The sequence below is a fragment of the Macaca nemestrina genome, chromosome 6 (genome assembly GCF_043159975.1).
Source record: "Macaca nemestrina isolate mMacNem1 chromosome 6, mMacNem.hap1, whole genome shotgun sequence".
In the NCBI taxonomy this organism is placed as follows: domain Eukaryota; kingdom Metazoa; phylum Chordata; class Mammalia; order Primates; family Cercopithecidae; genus Macaca; species Macaca nemestrina.
The window spans coordinates 91746980-91770971 of record NC_092130.1 but is presented as its reverse complement, the minus strand read 5'-3'; the positions used below and the strand labels follow the sequence as shown (position 1 = coordinate 91770971).

The window sequence follows — 23992 nt, the reverse complement described above, 5'->3', positions numbered from 1 at the left end:
GAGGAGTTGAATCTTAGGGATCAATCAACTATTGCCAGGTTAAAAAATGACTTCCATTTTTTTCGAAGTAAAAATGAAGTCTATATAGTATCTCTCAGCTCAGAGATTTACCGACTGTGTAGAAAATGAAGACAGAAAATATGGGGGGTATAAAGATTATAAACAGTAATGATATACTTAATGATGAACTAATATGTATTAAAAGCTTTTGGTTTTGCATGAAATTTAAACATACACCACCCTCCTGTTTCTCCACAGCAAACTTCTTAGGTTTGTATCTCATCAAAATGCATTTTATGAGAAAATGTTTTAAATATTCATATTTTACTGATTTATACTGAGGATCAGAGATTAAATGACTATGTTAAGGTCAGAAGCAATGTACCAGGATTTAAATTTAAGTACTCATCTCAAAACTTGCCTTTTTTTTATTAAACAAAACTGCCTTTATCATACTTCAGGGTCACCAAATCAATACCATTCCTCAAAAGAGAAAATTGAGACTAGCCTGCAGGTCTCCAACATTCATGCCAGGCAAATATTTATTTCAATATTATCTAGCTCATTCCAACATATTATTTATCTTGAAAAATAAGCTGAAAATGAGTATAAAATGAGAATTTAACCTACAAATGGTATATTCTGTGAATTAGAACTTCTGACATTGAGGACATTTAAAATAAGTTATATACAACTGAAAACACTGAAACAGTTTTACTTATCCTTTAAACCTAAAAAAAAAGTTTCTCAATTTATTTTAACTTCTTCTTGTGATCACGACAAACAGAATATATTTTTTAAATAGTATTAAGGGTCATTTGCACCTTTTTAAGCTAAGTGATGTTATTTTTATCTTTCTATGTGACAAAGCAAAATTAATCCTTCCTAATTTTTCAAGAAGCAGCCATGTACCAGAGAATGTTCCTATTATAATATCCATAACACTTGAAGAGACATTCAGGATGTTATTCATCAGCCAATTCAATGTTCTTGGATTCTAACATTCCATTTTAATTTAATATGAATGATGGTTTCTCAGCTTGGTCAGCAAAGGACATTTTGTATAATCAGTTAGCAATGTAGGAAAAGATATGACACTAGGTTATGCCTTCATTGTTACTGACTGCATAAGCACTTTAGGTATTTAACTAACAATTTCTACACTTGATGTAGAACAACTATAAAGTTAACACAGTGAGAATATTTAGCAATCTGTTTAATTATTATTTGGAACAAAATTAGAAATCTAATATAGATATAGATATATCTTTCTGATATTTCTTTAAAAACATACTCTCATATTTGAGTAATTTAATCTCTCATACAATTCTGACTTGCAAATTTCCACTTAACTTATTTGTAAAGTAATATACAACAATTTGGCATGTAAATTGTGATGACTGACAGTCAAATGATCAAACTGATTCTAGGTGAAATTCCTAATGTGCCTATTTATGGTTCTGGGACTTGACTACTGGTCTAATGTCATCAAATTTGTAGCATGCTGGTCAGTGGAACTGGGAAGCTGAGAAACTATTCAGATATCACAGATGATATCATGTGAGTTCATTACAATAACAACTGTTACCATGCTGAAGGTAATAAACTAAGACCTCAGAGTGACTAGGGTTTTGTCTCTCTATGAAGTGATAAAGGAATCATAATACAGCAGCTTTATTCTAAGGTTCTATTATTGTTGAAAGTGTTTGATATTTTTAATTTCTTGAGGGAATTAGAAAAATACACCTAAATCCTACAGTTTTAAATTTGAAGACACTTGGATTTAACATTTACTGAACTCCTAACTTGCAAAGAAATGCAATGTCCTATAAGATACTGTAGTGGATACGTAACAATGTACCCATTGCACCTGTCCGACATAATAAATCTAGTGGACAAGATCAGATGGAAACAGTTCGTGAAATTCAAACACTAAGGGGTTAGTTCCATAGAAGCGGATGTGGTAGATTGACAAATGGACAGAATTACTTATCCCCTTCTATCCAGGTCCATTTACAATGTGATGTTTTTTAGCTTCTCTCATTAACAGGTAAAATTTATTTCTCCACCCCTCAAATGTGCATTGGCCTAGTGATAGCTTTGGCCAATAGAAGGTGGCAGAAGCGAAGTTGTGTTATCCTTTCACTTTCTTTTTAAAACCTGGAAATGCAATCATGTGAACAAGACTAGGCCAGTTTTCTGAAAAATGAGCTATCACATAGAAGAAATCAAAGCAGCCAATACCAAGTCGATTCTCAGAAGCAGACCCAATTAATTTATCATCAGCTTACAGTAAGTACATGCAAGAGAGGACCCAGGTATAAACAAAAGAACCAGACAACTGGAACACATTAAAAGCAATAACAAATGATCATCGTTTTAAGACACTAGGTTGTGGAGTGGCTTGTTAGGCAATGACAGCAAACTATTGTAGAGATCAGTAAAATCTCCTTAAATGTGTCAGACTGTACATCTGATATTTATAGGTAGATGCACAGAGGTGAAAAAGATGTATGAGAAGGAGAAGTTCACTTTTGACTAATACTATGGAATATGTGTCTAGAAATAAAATAGCATGAACTTCATTTTGTATTATCTGTTGATGTTTTTAATAGACTATTTTTTAAGGTTTAGATTTCCACTGAGAAAACAGTTCCGAGTTCCCATATATTCCACACCCATTTCCCTCATTTTAAAAATCTTATGTTAGTATGTTATAATTAATGAAACAATATTGATACATTATCATTAACTAAAGTTTATACTTTATTCACATTTTCTTAGTTTAGTCTTAAGTCCTTTTTCTGTCTCTCAATTACATCCAAGATACAACATTTTATTTGGTCATCTGGTCTCCTTAGGTTTGTCTTGGTTGTGGTAGTATTTCAGACTTCCTTGCTTGTGATGACTTGACTGTGTCCAGGAATACTGGGTGTGTATTTTGCAGGGTATCTATATTTTGGAATTTGTCAAGGATTTTGCATCATAGTTTACTGTGGTTATGGGTTTGGGGGCAGAATACCACAGAAGTGTCATTTCTTTATATTGTACCTACTTACAAGCATGATATCAGGGTATTGAAATAATTTTTCATGGTTGATATTGACCTTAGTCACCTGCATGAGGTAGTGTTTGTCAAGTTTTCCGCTGCAAAGTATTTCTCTTCTCCCTTCCCAAACTGTCATTCTCAGAAAGAAATCACTAAGCATAGTCTACCTTGAAGGGGTGAAGGCTTATGCTCCCCAACTTTAGGACAGGGCATATAAATACATTAGGGATTCTTCTGCATGAGATATTTGTCTCTTCTCCCATTATTTATTTATTCAGGCATTTATTTATATTAGTATGAATTTGTGGATATTTATTTTATAATTTGGATTAAACACCATAATATTTATTTTGTTACTCAAATGTTTTCTGCTTTGGCCATTGGGAGATCTTTCTCCTGGCTCCTTCTTTCCTTTACTACCTCCGCATTAAGGTAACTTGGTTTTGTTGAGGGGGACTTCCTTATTTTCTTTCACAATAAGATACTGAAGTCTCATCTTGTATATTTTCTTTTTTGCCTTAGTTTTGGCGTCAGCCATTTTTCCAAGGAAACTTTTATTACAGAATGTTATTAGAAGCTGAGATCTGAGTGCTGAATATGCTTGTGGCTACGTGGATGCCCTTGCTTCTAGGTTTTCTTAACTACCAGAGCAAGAAAACATCATATAGACAGACAGATAGGACAGATAGATAGATAGATAGATAGATAGATAGATAGATAGATAGACAGATAGACCTATAGATAGATGATAGACAGATCTATATTTATAGATCTATAAATAGTTCTGTGAGTAACTGTCTTCACCTACATTTTATGAAACATGAGTCCACACTGATGTCTCCAGGTCTACTGCATTACCACATAGATCATTTTAGATCCTTCCTCCTGCTTACATGTAAACCTTAACTCCAACAGAAGTCTGTTGGCAAAAGCATACCATGCATATATTGACTCATTTCCAGTAAGCATGTATAGCAGATACAGAATCATTAACCTGTATTCCCATGGAATGAATTTATCAGTTAAAGCAGTGATTATTCCACATGACAGTAAGGGCTCTTCACAGGAAATCCCTAAAGATGATGTATTTGTCCATTAATGCACTGCTATAAAGAAATACTTGAGACTGGGTAATTTATGAAGAAAATAAGTTTAATTGGCCCGCAGCTCTGCAGGCTGTAAAGGAAGCATGGCTGGGGAGGCCTCAGGACATTTACAATCATGATGTAAGATTAAGAGGAAGCAAGCACATCTTCACAGAGAGCGGGGGAAGGGTGAAGTGCCACACACTTTTAAACCATCAGATCTCATGAGAACTCCTCACTATCAGGAGAACAGCAAGGGGGAAAACCACCCCCAGGATCCAATCACCTCCCACCACGTACCTCCCCCAATATTGGAAATTACTATTCAACATGAAATTTCGGTGGGGACGCAGAGTGAAACCATATCATATGGTTATGAAAATATCTTACTTCTAATATTATTTTAGGATGTATTAAGCATACTTTAGATCTATGATTTTTTACATTGAGTCCCTAAAATATTATGCTTTTACAAAGTCTAATATCCTGAAATAAAATTAGAATAGGTAAAATAATTTATTAGTCTATGTTGCATATATATATATGCATCTATATGTTGCATATATATATATACCTATATATGCCTACATATTATATAATATATTATTATTATTTTTGAGATGAAGTCTTGCTCTGTCACCCAGACTGGAGTTCAGTGGCGCAATCTCAGCTCACCACAATCTCCACCTCTGGGTTTAAGCGATTCTCCTGCCTCAGCCTCCTGAGTAGCTGGGACTACAGGTGCGAGCTGCTGAGCCTGGCTAATTTTTGTATTTTTTTTTTAGTAGAGATAGGGTTTCACCATGTTGGCCAGGATGGTCTTGAACTCCTGACCTCAGATGATCTGGCTGCCTCATCTTCCCAAAGTGCTGGGATTTCAAACGTGAGCCACCACACCCGGCCTACAATATATTATATAATAATAATAATAAATCATTATTATTATTTATTAGTGTAAGAATTATCAGTCTAAGAAATATATATATATTTTATATACATATATAAAAAATATATAATTTAAGAAACTATGTCTCTGCTCTCACAGAAATCTTAAGTAGCAAATCCAATACTTTAGCTAACGCTAAAGTTTACCAAGGTCTACTTCTGTCCAAAGACTTTCCAGATACGTTCCACCATCTCCAAGGTCAGCACCTTTGTGCAAGCAATATCTACATATAGCCTAATTATACATCACATTCTCCCTGCCCCATCCTAGTACTCTGCAACAGGAACTAATATGAGTAGGTAACTAATCTTGGTCCATTTGAACCTCCTTAGAAAACTAAGCCTTGTTTTATACAACTCAAAGTTCTTTAAATTTCAGTCACAATATGTTATCATTAACAATTATCTTAATTATATGCCTGATTTATGTAACATCTAAAAATCAATGACCTCAATTTAAGAATCTATGTCTCTCCTCTCACAGAAATCTTAAGTAGCAAATCCAACACTTTAACTAACACTAAAGTTTACCAAAGTTTACCTCTGTTTAAAGACTTTCTAGGTTTGTTCCACCGTCTCCAAGGCCAACGCCTTTGTGCAAGCAATCTTCTTTCCTCATGTGAACCAACTGCTACAATGGCCTCAAAACTGATTTTCCAATTCCCACTTTGATATTACAAACTATTTTCCACACAGCAGAAAACATAGTTATTTAGAAACAATAGAAATTACATTTCTACCACATTTAGGTACATTTTGTTGTTTCTCATTATACTTAGAATAAAACTCAGACTTCCAGTCATCAGTTAAGAGGCACTACATCAACACATTCCAGCTGTTCTCCATGCCACAGTGAAGATTCAAGAAAGAGTACTTCGTTTTTGTTTCTTGAAAATATCCCTGTTTTTGTTTCTTGTTTTTCTCACTCTGTCGCCCAGACTGGAGTGCAGTGGCCAGATCTCCGCTCACTGCAAGCTCCGCCTCCCGGGTTTACGCCTTTCTCCTGCCTCAGCCTCCAGAGTAGCTGGGACTACAGGCGCCCACCACCACATCCTGCTATTTTTTTTGTACTTTCAGTAGAGACGGGGTTTCACCGTATTAGCCAGGATGGTCTCGATCTCCTGACCTTGCGATCTGTCCGCTTCAGCCTCCCAAAGTGCTGGGATTACGGGCGTGAGCCACCACACAAGGCCCGAAAATACCATTTTTATAACTGTTCACTTGACTACTCCTTACTGTTCTTTAGCTCATGCCCTGAGTCTTTGAGGTGAGTGCTATGATCCCTTCCTCTATGCAAACCTCTCTTCTCTGGTCCTCTCTATCAAATTTGAAAGTGTCTTGTTTGCTAAATAGTACATTCTAATTTTTTTTTTTTTTTTTTTTTTTTTTTTTAATCCCCTTCTGGTAGATTGTAACCTGCATGAGACGTTTAGGTCATCACTGTGCATGCCTAGGTTAAATCTAGGTCAGTGACTATCGTACACCTGTCACAGATTTGCTATCAAAGATATATAACTGAACTACTGCGTGACCAAAATAAATACAATAACATTGTTCCAAAGCATTTAATTTGGGGCTAATATAAAGCACATTTGGGTCAATTTTCAACATTTTCTAGCTTTTTCTGCGAGTTTCACTTTAAATATAGCTGAAATTAATAAAGGGTTACTAATGTTGAGCAAAGGATTAAAAATTGAAGTAACTTAGTGTAAAACATTTTAAATTTTGCCACAGTGATTGCATAGTGAACTGAAGAAACTGACTATAAAGTTATTTTTATTGGGAAATAATTCAGCAACTTTAGTAAAATCATAAAGGTCTTTACTTTAAAGCAAAGAAAAAAATTACTTTTAAACAAAATTAATGATCCCCAATTCAAGGATCCCAGTTATTTATATAATTACACCAAACCCTTAATAAATATAACACATAAGAAAATCACTTATTTAAATATCTGAAATGAAGTTTAATTTTTAAACTTGGTTTTATTTAATGAAAGTACACAGAATAATTCTGTGTATATTATAATAAGTTATATTTGTATAGTTAATTCCACATGTGATTTTTCTTGTTATAAATACTAGGAAAATATTCCATAAAGTTTTTATTTTTTAATGTATGACTTTCCTTGTTCATTTGTTTATGACGCATTCTTTTTTGCTGTTGTCATTTATGTTTGTTACGTAGACAGATTTGAGATTTTTAAATTCAGTCAAATCTGCTATTTTTAGATGTACAGAAGTATTCAATAATATAATAACTACTACAATCAAGATACTGAATATTTTCAAAACCTCAAAAAGTTGCCTAAAGTCCCTCTGTAGGCAATTTTCTCTCCTTACGTGCTGACCTTGTAAATCAGTAATCGTTTCTTTCTTTACAGTTTTTCTTTTCACAGAATGTCATTTATATAGAATTTTATTTTTAGCCTTTTCAACCTGGTTTTGTTCAAATTGCTTAATACTTTGAGATTCATTCACATTGTTGCATTTAACAGAAGTGTGTTCCTTCTACCGCTTAGTAATATCCTATTGCATGGATACATTGCAGTTTGTGTAATTCAGTCACCAGTTGGATATTTGAGTGCTCTCTAGTTTTGGTGATTATGGATAATTCTGCTATATACATCAATGCAGAGGTCCTTTTGAGAACATATGCTATTTATTCAAGAGTAGAATTGCTAGTAAGAATATGTTTAACTTTGAAAGAAATTCTCAAACTGTTTTCCAAAGTGAAAGTATTCTTTTTACTTATCACCATCAATGTATGAGCGTTCTAATTGTTCTGCAGCCTTAAAAGCATTAAGAGAGTTTATGCAATTGTTGTCTTTACATTAGTACGTGTGTAGTTGGCATTTATTGTGATTTTAATTTGCATTTTCATAAGGACTAATAATGCTGAACAGTTTTTCATAAGTTTTTTTGCCATTATTTCTCATCTTTGGTGCATTGTTCATTTTAATACGTTGCCCAGTTTAAAATTTGGATTATGTGTCTTCTTATAATTAAATTGTTAGGGTTCTTTAAATGATCCTCATAAGGATCCTTTACCAGACAAGTGTTTTGAAATATCTTTGAGGTTTGTGGTTATTGTTTCAATTTCTTAACCTTTTAAATAGTTGAACTTTTTAAAGTCCAGTTTTATTTCTTTTGTAGTTCATATCTTTTTATGTACTGTATAAGACATCTTTGTCAAACTCAAGATTGTAAGAATGTTGTTTACTTCCAGTGTTTCATTTTCTTAACTCTTAACATTTACAGCTAGGAACCATATCAAGGTAATTTTTTGTATATCGTCAAGTAAAGGTCGAGAATTTCTTTTTTTATTGAAATATGGATGTCTAGTTGCTTCAACATCATTTATTTAAAAGACACACCTTTTTCCATTTAATTATCTTGATACATATGTTCAAAATTACATTAATGTGGGTCAGCTTTTGTAATCTCTATTCTGATCCAATTATCTCTAGGGCTCATGGTTCTCTTCTTTTTTATTGTTTTGGTTTTGATTCACCTTTTTATTTTTAAATTTGATGAATATGTAATATTTTCATATACTTATAGAGTATACGTAATATGCTGATACAAGGAAATAATGTGTAGTGATCAAAACAGGATAATTGGGATATCCATCACCTTAAGCATTTGTCATTTATTTGTGTTAGAAACATTCCAACTCTACCCCTCTAGTTATTTTGAAATATATAAATAAATTATTGTTATTTATAGTTATCCTAGTGTGCTATGAAACATTAGTTTTTATTTCTTCTACCTGACTGTATTTTTGTATGCATTAACCAATGCCTATTTATTATCCCCTCCTTCCTTATCTTTCCAGCCTCTGGTAGCCATCATTCTACTCGCTACTTCCGTGAGATCAATTTTTTAGGCTCCCACATATGAGTGAGAATATGTGTTATTTGTATTTCTGTGCCTGGCTTATTTCACTTAACACAGTTTCCTTCAGTTCAATCCATGTTGTTGCAAATGACAGCATTTCATTCTTGCTTATGACTGAATGACATTCCATTGTGTAGACATACCACATTTTCTTTCCTCATTCCTTGATAGGCCCTTAAGCTGATTCTATATCTTGGCTGCTGTGACTCATGTTGCAATAAACATGGGAATCCAGACAGCTCTTCAATATACTGATTTCCTTTTGTGTTTTAATATACACAGCAGTATGGTTCATATGGTACTTTTATTTATGGTTTCTTTAGGAACCTCTATATTTTCCAGAGGGGTTGTACATTCCCACTGACTGTGTATGAGCATTCTCCTTTCTTCACATCCTTGCCAGTATCCATTGTTTTAAATCAAAGTCATTTTAACTGAGGTAGGATGATATCTCATTGTGGTTTTGACCCTCACTTCTCTGATGATTAGTGATGTTGACAATTTTCACATATACCTGTTGGTCTTTTGTCGTTTTTTGAGAAATGTCTGTTCAGGTCTTTTGTCCATTTTTAAATCAGATTGTTTTTTTCTATTAAATTATTGAAATAATAATAGCATATTAATATGTATTCATCCATTCTAGCCATTAATCCCTTGCCAGATGGGTAGTTTGCAAACATTTTCTCCCATTCTGTGAGATGTCTTTTAACTTCTTTGAGTATTTTCTTTGCTGTACAGCTTTTTAGCTTAATATTATCCCATTTATTCATTTTTACTTTGGGCACCTGTGCTTTTGAAGTCTTACTTAAAAAATCTTTGCCCAGATCAATGCCCTGGAACATTTCCCCAATGTTTTCTTCTAGTAGTTTCAGAATTTCAGATTTTAGATTTAAGTATTTGATCTATTTAGATTTGATTTTTGTATTTGATGATAGGTGGGGTCTAGTTTCATTCTTCTACATATGAATATCCAGTTTCCCCAGTACCATATATTGAAAAGGCTGCTCTTCCCTCAATGGATGTTCTTGGGGCCTTTGTTGAAAATGAGTCTACTGTAAATGTGTGGATTTGTTTATGGGTTCTCTGTTCGGTTCCATTGATCTATATGTCTATTTTTTTTTTTTTTTGCCAGCAATCTATAGATTAAATCTAATCCCTATCAAAATATGAATGACATTCTTTAAAGAAATAAAATGTATATAGGAGCACAAAAGACCCACAATAGCCAAAGCAATCCTAAGAAAAATGAACAAAACTGGTGGCATCACATACCCGACTTCAAATTATACTTCAAAATTAGAGTGACCAAACTAGCATGGTACTGGCATAAAAAACTTATGTAGACCAATGAAATACAATAAAGATCCCAGAAATGAAATGTATCGGTCTTCTTATGTCAGTAGCACACTGTCTTTATGAGTATTGTTTTATTTATTGTAAACTTTGAAATAAAGTAGTATGAAATCTCCCAATTTTTTACATTACTTTAGAAAATCTACATCTTTTGCTTTCCCATATATTTTTATTTTAACTAAGTTGCTAATTTTACAAAATGTCTTGCTTCAAATTTTGTGTGTGAGTGATTTCACCGATTAATTTTTCAATTAGGGGAGAATTGATGCATGAATAATATCAGGTCTTCTTATGGATTATGGATTATCTCTCCAATTACTTAGGTCTGTAATGATTTTTAATGATTATTTCATATTTTTCATTATCCAAATACTGCACATATTTTATTAAATGTTATTAAATTTACCCTTGCTTTATTTAATATTTGTTGTTGCTCTTGTGTACGATTCTGTTTTTAACCTCAATATATAATTGTTCATTGATATTATGTAGAAATATAGTCGATTTTATTTACTAATCTTTTGGTTTAATCTGGTCTTTTCTACTCTTATTAGGAAAAAGCTTAAATTATTAATTTTTTCAGTTCAAATGCAAACATTCAATATTATATATTTCCTTTTAAGCAGTATTTTATTTGCATCCCTCTGGTGCTGCTGTGTTGTGTTTTACATTTTCCTCAATTCAAATACTTTCTATTTTCTCCTGTTAATTCTTTAATTCACGTATTATTTGGAAGTGTGTTGTTTAATTTCCAAATATTTAGCGATTTTTCAGGTATCATCCTGTTATCTATTTCTGGTTTCAGTCAGTTAATGACTATATTTTTTGTTAAGGTCAAATAACATTCTTTGTAGGATTTTAATTCTTTTAAACTTTTTGAGTTTTGTTTCTTTCTTCATTTCTAAAAATGTTGGCTACTTTCTCTGCAACCACTTGCCTCTGTCATTATATCTCTCTTTCCTCTCAAATTTCAATCAGGCATTCATTCTGTCTTTGGAAATTTTAATATCTTTAGTTGCTGTCTTTCTGTTACTTCTATAAATTACTTTGCTCTGGCTTTCTTACACTATACTTCTATTTAAAAAAGTATTTTTTGACTATGAGCTTATGTGTCTAATAATATTTTCCAGATTTGAAGTTCAGTTGTGATTGGATCCTTCTAGAGGGGTTTTCAATTTGCTTCTGTTAGCTATCTGAATGACCGACTCTCCTTAAGTAGTTCAAACTAAGTTCTAGGATTGAAATTGTTTAGGCATCCCAGACATATGAATTAATTTTGGGTAACCCTTTGAAGGCTAACTTATTCCTTCACATTCTCAGAGAAGTGCTTCATATTTTATTATTTAACTTAATATATTGTTTAAAAATGGGCGATTTTCCTTGATGTCTCCTATGTTTGTTTCTAGTTCATCTTTAATGTGATGGTATACATCTTTTGGTTTAAGTGAGGATATAATTTTCAAACTCTTCATGCTAAGTAAGACCTGAGTTTTTTTTAACTTTTATTTTATGTTTAGGGGCCCATGTGCAGGTTTGTTATATAGGTAAATTGCATGTCATGGAGGTTGGTATACAGATTATTGCATCACCCAGATAATGTATATATTACACAATAGGTTGTTTTTGTTTATCTTCACCCTCCTCCCATCCCACACTCTCAAGTAGACTCTGGTGTCTGTTGTTCCCTATTTTGTGTCCATGTGTACTCAGTGTTTAACTCCTAGGTGTCAGTGAGCACATTAGGTATTTGCTTTTCTGTTGCTGCATTAGTTTGCTTAGGATAATGACCTCCATCTGCATCTGTGTTGCTGCAAAGCACGTAATCTCATTTTGTGTTATATATCCAGTGTATTACCATTGATGGGCATTTAGGTTGATTCCATGTCTTTGTGAATAGTGCTGTGATGACCATACATGCACATGTCTCCTTATGGTAGAATGATTTATGTTCCTTTGAGTGTATAACCAATTATGGGACCTCTGTTTTTAGGTCTTTGAGAAATCTACAAACTGCTTTCCACAATGACTGAACTAATTTGCATTTCCACCAGCAGAGTATAAGCACTCCCTTTCTCTGCAACCTTCTTAGCATTTGTTATTTCCTGAGTTTTTAATAATAGTCATTCTGATTGGTGTAAGATGGTACCTCATTGTAGTTTTGATTTGCACATTTTTAATGATTAGTAATGAGCATTTTTTATATGCTTGTTGACCGCAGGTATGCCTTTTAAAAAGTGTTCAAATCCTTTTTACATGTTTTAATGGAGTTGTTTTTTTGGGTTTTTTTTTTTTTTTCTTGTATATTTGCTTAAGTTACTTACAGATTCTAAATATTAGACCTTTGTCAGATGCATAGTTTGAAAATATTTTCTCCCATTCTGTAGGTCGTCTCCTTATTCCGTTGACAACTTCTTTCGCAGTGCAGAAGCTCCTTCGTTTAATTAGGCCTCAATTTTTGGTTTTGGTGAAATTGTTTTTGGCATTTTCAACATAAAATCTTTGCCAGAGCCTGTGTCCAGAATGGTATTTCATAGACTATCTTCCAGGATTTTTATAGTTTTAGGTTTTACATTTAAGTATTTAATCCATCTTGAGTTGATTCTTATCTATGGTGTAAGGAAGGGGTACAGTTTCAGTCTTCTGCATATAGCTAGCCAATTATCTCAGTATCATTTATTGAATAGGGAGTTCTTTTCCCGTTGCTTGTTTTTGTTGACTTTGTCGAAGATCATGTGGTTATAAGGGTGCAGCTTTATTTTGGGGTTCCCTAACTTGTTCTATTGGTCTATGTGTATGTTTTTGTACAAGGGCCATGCTATTTTGGTTCCTCTAGCCTTGTAGTATAGTTTGAGGTCAGCTAGTATGATGCTTCCACCTTTGATCATTTTGCTCAGTATTGCTTTGGCTATGTGGGCTCTTTTTTTTTTTTTTTTTTTTGGTTTTATACGAATCTTAATATGGTTATTTCTAAATCTGTGAAGAATGTCATTGTTATTTTGGTAGGAATAGCAGCTTTGAATCTGTAAACCCCTTTGGGCAACATGGTCATTTTAACAATACTGATTCTTCCTATTTGTGATCATGGAATTATTTTTGATTTGTTTGTATTGTCTGTGATTTCTTTCAGCATTGTTTTATAATTCTCATTGTAGAGATATTTTGCTTCCCTGGTTATCTGTATTTCTGGTTATTTTGTTATTTTTGTGGCTACTGTGAGTGGGACTGTGTTCTTGATTTGGCACTCAGCTTGGATGTTGTTGGTGTATAGAAATGCTACTGATTTTTGTACACTGATTTTTGTATCCTGAAACTTTACTGAAGTTGTTTATCAGATTTTGGAGCTTTGGGGCAGAGACTATGGGATGTTACAAATGTGGAATCACATAATCTGCAAACACAGATAGTTTGACCTTCTCTCCTCCTACTTAGATGGCTTAGTATTGTGCTAAATAGGAGTGGTGAGAGAGGACATCCTTGTCTTATGCCAGTTTTCAAGGGGAGTGCTTCCAGCTTTCCCCTTGGGTTTGTTGTAGATTACTTTTATTATTTTGAGTATTTTCCTTCAATGCCTAGATCATTGAAATTTTTAACATGAAAACAATGCTGACTGTTTTAATTTTTTTTTTTTTGCATTAATCAGCCATTCAGGGATTGGCTGATTAATTTCCATGTAATTGTATGGTTTTGATAGATTTTCTTAGTTTTCATTTCTGTTTTTATTGCCCCATGGTCCAAAAGCATGGTAGGTATGATTTTGCCCTTTTTTGAATTTACTGAGTATTGTTTTATGGCTGATAGTATAGTCAATTTTAGAATATGTGCCACCTGCAGATGAAAAGAATGTATATTCTGTTGTTGCTGGGTTGAGAGTTCTGTAGATGTCTGCAAGGTCAATTTGGTCAAGTGTCAAGTTCAGGTCCTAAACGCTTCATTATTTTTATGCCTCAGTGATCTATCTAACACAGTCAGTGGGCTGTTGAAGTCTCCCTCTATTATTGTGTAATTATCTATGTCTATTTGCAGGTCTCTTAGAACTTGTTTTATGAATCTAGGTGCTACTGGGTTGCATGCATATATATTTAACAGAGTTAGGTTTTCCTGTTCAATTACACTCTTCACCATTATGTAATTACCTTATTTATCTTTTTTGATCATTCTTGGTTTAAAGTCTCTTTTGTCTGAAATTAGGATTGCAACTCCTGCTATTTTCTGTTTAATGTTTTCTTGGTAGATGTTTCTCCATCTTTTTACTTTGAGCCTATGGGTGTCATCGTATGTGAGGTGAGTCTCTTAAAGACACCATACAGTTGCATCTTGCTTCTTTATCCAACTTGCCACTCTGTGCCTCTTATTTAGGGCATTTAGTCCATTTACATTCAAGATTAATGTTAATATATGCAGACTTGATTCCATTATCATGTTGGTATCTGGTTATTATGCAGACTTATTTGTGTGGTTGCTTTATAATGTCAATGCTTTGTGTACTTAAATGTGTTTTGTCGTGACTAGTAATGGCCTTTCCTTTCTACATTTATAAAGGCCACCCTTAAAGACCTTTGTAAGACAGGTCTGGTGGTAACAAATTCCCTTAGCATTTACTTGTCCTATTTCTCTTTCACTTAGGAAGCTTAGTTTTGGCTGGATATGAAATTTTAGATGGAATTTTTCTTCCCTAAGAATGTTGAATTTAGGCCCCCTATCTTTTCTGCCTTGGAGGGTTTTTCCTGAAAGGTTCACTGTTAGCCTGATAGGGTTATCTTTGTAGGTGATCTGCCCTTTCTCTCCATCTGCCTGTAACATTTTTCATTCTGTCATTTTGACCTTAGACAATCTGATGGCTATGCGTGTTAGATATGACTGTCTTGTATATTATCTCGCAAGGTTTTTCTGCATTTTTTGGATTTGAATGTTGGTCTCTCTAGTGAGGCTGGGGAAATTTTCTTACATAATATCCTCAAATATGTTTTCCAAATTGGTGTTTTCTTCTTCTCTTTTTCAGGTGCACCAATGTGTTATGGAGTTGGTCTCTTTACATAATCTCATATTTCTCAGAGGTTTTTGTTCGTTCTTCTTTATTGTGTTTTCTTTATTTAAGCCTGACTGAGTTACTTCAGAGAACTGGTCACTGAGTTCTGAGAATTCTTCCTCAGCTTGGTCGATCCTTCTGTTAATACTTGAGATTGTACTGTGAAATTCCTGAAATGAGTTTTTGAGCTCTATCAGATCAGTTTAATTATTTCTTAAAATGGCCATTTGATCTTTCAGCTGCTGTGTCAACTCACTTTATTCCTTAGATTCCTTGGATTGGGTTTTGACTTCCTCCAGAATCTCGATCTTTATTCCTATCTATTTTCTGTATTCTGTTCTATCATATCAGCTATTTCAGCCTGGTGAAGAACCATTGCTAGAGAACCAGTGCAGTTGTTTGGATGCAAGAGGATACTCCAGCTACTTGAGTTGCCAGAGTTCTTGCACTGGTTCTTTTTCATCTGTGTGACTGATGTTCCTTCAGCCTTCGAGGTTGCTGTTCTTTAAATGGGGTTTTTTGCTTTCATCTTCTTTGATGCCCTTGGGTGTTTGACTGTGGTATAAGGTAGGTTCCGTTGGCTGGCTTAATTTCTGGAAGATTTCAGAAGCCCAAGGCTCAGCTCACCAGTCACGGGCTGCCTGTTTGAACTCTGGAGGACCAGTATCAGGCCCCTGTTTTAACTCTGGAGGACCAGTATCAGGCCCCTGTTTTAACTCTGGAGGACTAGTATCAGTTCTCTGGAACGTGCTGTGCTGGAGGAGCAAAGGTGTTCCTTGTTGCTGGCCACAATACTCCTGTGGGTGGTGCTGGCCAAAGTGCTAAGTCAGGATGATGGCAGTGGGATCTGTGCTCACTAGTGAGTGCCAATAACCAAGGCAGTGCAGCCAGGGCCATGCACGTTGGCTGGGGCAAGGCAGCAGCAGGAGTAGGGCCATGGCATTCCTCCGAGTGCTCACACTGACAGCGTCAGTGGCATCACAGTGAGGGTGGGGGCTAGCAGGGGCAGAATTGCTGGTATCTGTCCAGGTGTTCACACCGGGATGGTGGCATGGCAGGATACCCATGTTTCAGAGAGGAATTGGAGGTACAGCATGGTACACTTGTGACAGCAGTACTGGCACAATGGTATGTGCACATGCACAAATGCTGGTGAGACAGGTGAGGTGAAGTCAGCCTGTGTGCACACACTGGGAAAGCAGTGGGCTGGTGGCCATGGGCATATATGTGCCAACAAAGCAGTGGGGATAGGCTATGGTGGGAGGACAGTGCAGGTGGGCTGGTGCGTGTGTGCAGGGTCTGCTCTGTTGGAGCTCTCCAAGGGTCAGGTGTAGTCTGCCTCTGCCAGCCAAGAAGTTATGATGAGGGCCCCTGGGAAGCATCTTGGTAGGAATTCAAGACTGTGCTGCAAGCAGGGGCGGCCAGGCTGGGGCCCTGGGAGAGGCCAGTAGGGAAGATGGTGCTCAGAACAGACCAACTCCATCTCATGGGCAAGAAAACCCTGCTCTGCATAGATCTGACAGTCACCCTAAGGCTAAAGTCTCCTAGAGAAGCATGTCCAGCCTTGGAGGATGAGTGTCCCTGGCCTTGCTCTACTGCAGATGTTCCAACCTCATACCCTCTGGCCTCCACACAGGCTGGAGTCCTGCCCCCTACCACCTCTCCAGGCAGCTCTCCCTGCCAGCTCAAGTACCTGTTGAGGTCATGGCATCTTCTGCTGTTAAGATTCCGGAGGTTCATGGTGAGAGCAGGCCACCCCTCCTGTGTTCAACTCACATCTTCCCCAGAAGCCACTGGGGGCCAGGAACAAGCCCCAGTGTTTGGTAGCCAAGGGCAGGGTTCCCTGCTTCCTCCTTCAGCCTAGAATCTGCATCCTCCTTCCATCCATGTCTCAACGCCTTCCCTCCAAAGATCTGCTCGGTGTGTGACAGTCTTCCTGATGTCGTAGTCTCTTGATGGGAGATGGTCCTCCTGGCTGCATCCAGTAAGCTATCCAGCTCTGAGTTTTATCTCCTAGTTTGTTCTCCACAGAAATCAAAGGTTACGTTGAGCAATTATGCTCAAAGCAAAAGCCCTTTTCCATTTTCTGCTTATATCTGCTTCTAACCTCCATTTAGTTTTCAGCCTCTAAGTAGTCCTCACTAATTTGTCAACTTATTGTTTCACTTACAATTATAATTTAAACTATTTTTTCAGTAACTTTAGTTGGTTTCAGAGGTAGCATCTATTAAGGAACCATATTTGTCTCAGAACGACAGAAACAAATGTCCTCTCTGGCTATTTGATCTGTCATTAGAGCCTCTTAATAGACATTTTACTTCTGTGTAAATCAGGAACCGAAAACGTGATTGTCTTACTTAGTCATTATACATCAAGTTGATCTGTTTAAACTCTTCTTTGCTTTATTTAGTGGAAAACTACCTTTAAGTTCTTAAAAGCTATCTTGCTATAGTTGAAATCCTAAACAGAATAAATAGGACATATTTTATAAATTAATATAGATCTACTATTTCTTACGACACTTATGTTTTTAAACTAATTAACTAATTAATTGGTAGCATGGGAGATTCTTCTCATGAAGTGGAGTTTATTTGGGTCATGGTAATTTCTTTACTGAAAAAGGTAGACATAATTTTTTTTTCATATGCCTCCATCCTAAAGTGTACTATAACATATTCCTCTTTTCTTTTAGACTCACAGTAAAAGCTGGCCACCAGTGAGCAGTCACATGCCTAAGAACATAGTCAAGTCATTTGGTAAATGGTTTCCTTAGTTCATTAACTGCATCTCTAAAGGCTGTGTTGGCATGCTTAACATAGCCAGGAATTCATTTATTTATAAAATTGAATATAGAAATAGTAATTGGATATAGAAAAAAAAACTTTAATTCACCTGGTGATTTAATTTGTTCTTTTATATAGGTAGGTAGTTCTAATTTTACATATATGTTTGTTTAATTCTTGTTTGACATTTCAAGTGTATATATATTTCTCTTTTTTCTAAGAAGAAATAGTAGAGTGCTCTCCCTCTTGGGATACTGGTGCTTCAACAGGAACAGATTTTGCTTCTTGCATCAGTAAATATGCCAGGGAAATCAAACTAAATAGGAACTTATCTACAACACAAGAATTTTCTTGTCATTCCATCTTTGCATAAAGAAATAACTCTAGAGGATATAAGACAGATGAATAGTGTGTGATTAATTTTGATATAGTTACAGACTCCATTTACTATAAAATCAAAGAGAAAAATATAAATATTAACATGAATATATTACAGAACTGAGAGAGGACCTCTAGTCCAATTATTCTTTAACATTTTTACTCTGACATAACAGAATTATCTTTCTTCAATACTAGATTTCTCTAAATAATTACATTTATACCATTCAATTAAAAACCTGGAATACAATTTCAATTCTTTGTAATGCCATGAACCATTCCACTCTACTTTCTAGCCTAATGACTCATCACTATTTGAACATATCCTCCAGGTAAAGTTGGATTTAAAATTTTTGAATAAGCGATACTGTTTCTTAGTTTCATCAGTATGATATAACCTTAGTTTTATTCCCACTTTATAGCCATACAAATAATTTAAAGAAAAACTTGAAAGTCATCTCAGTTTTATTATTCCTCTTACCTATTCTTTACTTTTTCCATTACAATTCATAACTCATGGCTTGCAATTTCTTCATATGTTTCATTCACTTCGAGTAGAATTAGCTATTTGAATAATGTTTCCCACTATGCCAAAAGAAGCACAATATAGTTGAGGGCCACTCCTTGAGTCAATGAATGCTACGCAAATGGATTTCTATTAAAGGGAGTCATTTTTTTAAAAAAAAATTCTGTAGTCTAATTTGATGAATACATGCAATGAGGGAGGTGCTCTGGTACACATGAGTAATTTAATGCTACTTTGACACAGTTCCTGACTATAAGAGGTACACAATGCTGTCATACAAACACAAACACACACACACAGAGCTTACACTAGAGTATAATATACTTATAAATAGGGAGATGCACAGTATTCAATTGTTTAAAACATCTCACTATAGATGATTGACCAGGATCATGCAGAAAAGTAAAAGTGTGACTGAATGAGAGAAAGAATGCTAATTTCTGTCTGATTGTAGAAGCCGGACAAATAAGTTGACTAAGAAAGGGTGCAGGGAGAGAGTTAGTCACTTACTTCCTGAAATATAGACATAATTCAAAGATATAGTTCTTCCTTCTACTTTAACTCAGGGCTTCTTGTGGCTAGCAAAATAAATTAATTAAGTTTTATTACAAAAGAAGGACATGCAAATTAAGACTGCAAAGATATACATTTCTATACTCACCATTAGCAATAAAATGTCTAAGACATTGAGTGGAGGCAAACGATTTTCAAATGGGTAATTCTTATTCATTAAAAGTGATAGTGTAGATTGGTAAAAATTCTTTATAAATAATTTGGAGTTATCATGAAAAGGTGAGCATTTATAAACTTTTAAAATAGATACTATATTCTTAAGTACGTGACTTAGAAAAATTTTCTCTACTTACCACTAGACATGTACAAAATATCTGATTCCACTTTTCACAATAGCTAAAAAATACATCAACCTGGAAATAAGGCAAACATTCACTCACTTGGGGTGAGTTAGTGAATTTAATATTTGCACATAATGGAATACTTAAAGCAATGGAAATTAATGAACAACCTACTACAACAATAACTTAGATGAGTTGTAGAAACATAGTGTTGAGTGAAATAAATAATTGCAGAGTGTTACATGATGCCAGTTTTAAAAGCTCTAGACACAGAAAATGTATTTTTTAGGAAAACTAGATGTTTGAAAAAACATATATTTTAAATGCAAGTAAATCATAGACACAAAATTATAGATATATAGATATGTCTTGCTTTGAGAAAGCAAGACATAGTAATACAAATTAGGTCTAGGCTGCAAGAACCCTGAAATATTCTTATTCTTTTTATTATTCTGCTTCATATTTACATGCTGGTTGAATAATTTATATTAATATTGCAATTAGTTTGAAAGTGGATATCCAAAATATAAGGAAGTCTCTAAATAGAAATTTTAGATATATATACATCAAAAACCCACAATAAAAGTTAAGACTTTTTCAACAAAAAATAATAATACAATTTTTATGCTAGAATTGTGATGTCTAGATACTCCTTGATAACAACAAAGAAAGAATAAGTATACTCAATATACTTTAAATAATAGAAGTACAAATTCTTCTAGATAACACCCACAACAACAAAACTGGGGGATTTATCTCCAGAAAACCTGCTCTAAAGAAATAAAAATTATTATGGCAAATTACTATTAAGAAGGAAACACAGACTTGTAAGAATAGATGAAGGGAAACAAAGACTGAAGTATGAGTTTAAAATTGAAATTTATGGCTGGGTGCTGTGGCTTACACCTGTAATCCAAGCATTTTGGGAGGCTGAGGCAGACAGATTATGAGGTCAGGAGATTGAGACTATCCTGGCTAACATGGTGAAATCCTGTCTCTACTAAAAACACATAATTTAGCAGGGCGTGGTGGCGTGCGCCTGTAGTCTCAGTTACTCAGGAGGCTGGAACCGGGGAATCACTTGAACCTGGGAGGCAGAGGTTGCAGTGAACTGGGGTCGTACCACTGCACTCCAGACTGGCCACAGAGCGAGATTCCATCTCAAAAAAAAAAAAAAAAAAAAAGAGAAATTTATGCAACATTGACAGTACCAGACAAATAAAAAACATCTAGGGAATTCCGAATATTAACTAAAATGTATGAATACAATGACGCAAGGTATAAAAATTAAATAGAATTCGTGTATAAGATTTTAGGACTGTGGGGAATGTTTGAAAGTAATAATTTTTATCAACTAAGTGAATAATCCATGTTGTAAATCTTGAACACTACTTAAAGCACAATAAAACATGCATGCATAAATAAATTGAGGAAAAACAGGCTGATAGTATTTTATTCATCTAAAAGAAGGCAGGATGAGGTAAAACAAATTGAAAACTGATACGTCAACTGGGAAACAAACGATAAAATGACAGATATTGATGGATGGCAGAATATGTACCCCCAACTGTGCCTTGTGGGTATAAGAATTATTTTGAGCTAAAGGTGCTTCCAAAGCAGCAAAGGTAAAAATGTCATTCTAATCTCTTTTCATACTGGAAAGAGGAGATAAAACTACCCATGTGAGAGATGTACTCCCTGTACCAGAGGAAAAGAAATACCCTTGGCTGAACAGTCATGACCAAGATAATTCTGCACAGACCTTGTTAAAATAATTATTATTTTCTTATATTGAAATTTGTAATCAAATGTATTGAGAGATTGAGCTAATGTCTCTTCAGGACATGATACTTACGTATTACTATTTTTGTTTTATTGAAAATGCCTGATCTGAGGAAGAACTGGATCTAGCTAGCCATCAGCTGTTTTCTGTGTTACAGAGTTATGCACAAGCTTATCAAAATATACAAATAGCAGTGGATCAAGGGGGGAACAGAAGAGTTAAATTAATACAAGATTATGAAAATCTAATCTTTGGTGGCTTTCCCAGACAAATTAGATTTTTAAAAAAGTCTTGAACATGTCAAAAAGAACCTTTATTTACTTTCATAACAGCCTCTTATGCAATATTGTCAAATGACTTTGGAGCAGGTGCTCTCGGAACTGGAGTTTTCTGACCGTTCCGAGCTTTTGGAAGAGGCACTGCCTTCTGGTCTGTGGCTTCCTGGGAAGGAGCCTTCTAGGCTGGAGCCTGCTTTCCTACAGTGGTCATGTCTTTTTTGCTGGAACTTTAATAGCAGCTGCAGAAGCTGCAGCAGCACCTTTAGCAGCAGGTGTTTTTTTGGGAGAAGTTTTCATGACAGCTGCCTCTTGAAGCTTCTTAATTTCATTCTTGATTATTCTGCTCCTCATTTTCTTTGCATTCATAACTTTAAAATTATCAAAATCTGTCATCTTGGCTTTCCTTTCTGTGGCTTCAATCCTTTTGTTCCACCTTGTGGCTGTCCATTTTGTACTGACATTGGCCTTCTGCCAGGCTTCTCGGACATACTTCCGGAGGGTGCTGTGTAGGAACTTGACGATGAAGTCAGTGAGCCACATGCATTTGAAAGGAGCGGCCTGTCTCCTTACCCTAGTGCAATGTCCATCAACCAAAGTCCTGTTTTGATCAATAACATTTACAATCGGGAGCAGCTTTCTGGCATGAGGTCCAAAGGAGACTTAGGCCACCTGGCCAACCTCTGACATACTTGAACACCTTATGTAGATCGATCCCTACTCTACACTGCTTCTTCAAATGTTACACATATTAGTGTTGTTACTATTTCTACATTTGTTCTATAATGCTACACATAATGTAAGTATGCTGACAGATATGATTATTTTGCTTTAAGGAGTCTGTGACCAGACACTGGAATTCGAATTTTTCATTGTTTTCTGGCTTCACTTCTTAGCATTAAAAGAACAAACACCAGACTGATTATTTTTATTTTTACCCTAAGGGATGATTTGCTTTGCTTGCCTAATGCCTGAAAATTTATTTCTCTATCCTTGAAATTTAACAATTTAAATGAGTTATTTTTAAAAAACAAAACAAACAATACATCTCTCTCAAATCAATATTCATCTCCCATGATTTCTTGTGCCATATCTTCAATATTATGCATGTAAATATATTTCCTAATTGTTTTTGTTAATCCTTTTGAAGTGCATTGCCTCATATACAAGCTGTTATTTTGTTTTCTTTAAACTTACGTACTTACTTCTTATGTTTAGCGTAATGTTAATGTATTATAATTTTTTTTTTCTTTGAAACAGAGTATTCCTCTGTCACCAAGGTTAGAGTGCGGTGGCACAATCTCGGCTCACTGCAACCTCCATCTCCCGGGCTCAAGCGATTCTCCTGCCTCAGCCTCTCGAGTAGCTGGGACCACAGGCGCGTGTGTCATGCTCAGCTAATGTTTGTAGTTTTAGTAGAGATGGGGTTTCGCCATGTTGGCCATGCTGGTCTCGAATTCCTGACCTCAGGTGATCCCACCAACTCAGCCTCTCAAAATGCTGGGATTACAGGCAAGAACCACTGCACCCAGCCTTAATTTTTTTTTTTTTAAGAATGACTTCCATCCTTTGAAATGTGATGAGGCTCTCTAGATGAATTAGCTTATGTTTATCGTGATGGTTAATATTGAGTGTCAACTTGATTGGATTGAAGGATACAAAGTATTGTTCCTGGGTGTGTCTGTGACGGTGTTGCCAAAGGAGATTAACATTTGTGTCAATTGACTGGGAAAGGCAGACCCACCCTCAGTCTGGGTGGGCACAATCTAATCAGCTGCCAGCACAGTCAGAATAAAAGCAGACAGAATAACATGGAAAGACGAGACTGGTTTAGTCTTCGGGCCTACATCTTTCTCCCCTGCTGGATGCTTCCTGCCCTTGAACTTCGGACCCCACGTTCTTCAGCTTTGGGACTAGGACTGGCTTCCTTGCTCCTCAGCTTGCAGATGGTCTATTGTGGAACCTCACCTTGTGATCATGTGAGTCAATACACCTTAGTAAACTCCCCTCTATATATCCTATTAGCGCTGTCCCTC

At 35.3% G+C, this 23992-nt stretch overlaps 1 pseudogene; it reads right to left on the bottom strand.

The window, feature by feature from the left end:
* Window positions 1–22017: 22017 nt before the first annotated feature.
* LOC105475226 (large ribosomal subunit protein eL14 pseudogene) lies at window positions 22018–22646 on the bottom strand (annotated as a pseudogene).
* Between the last annotated feature and the right edge of the window lie 1346 nt (window positions 22647–23992).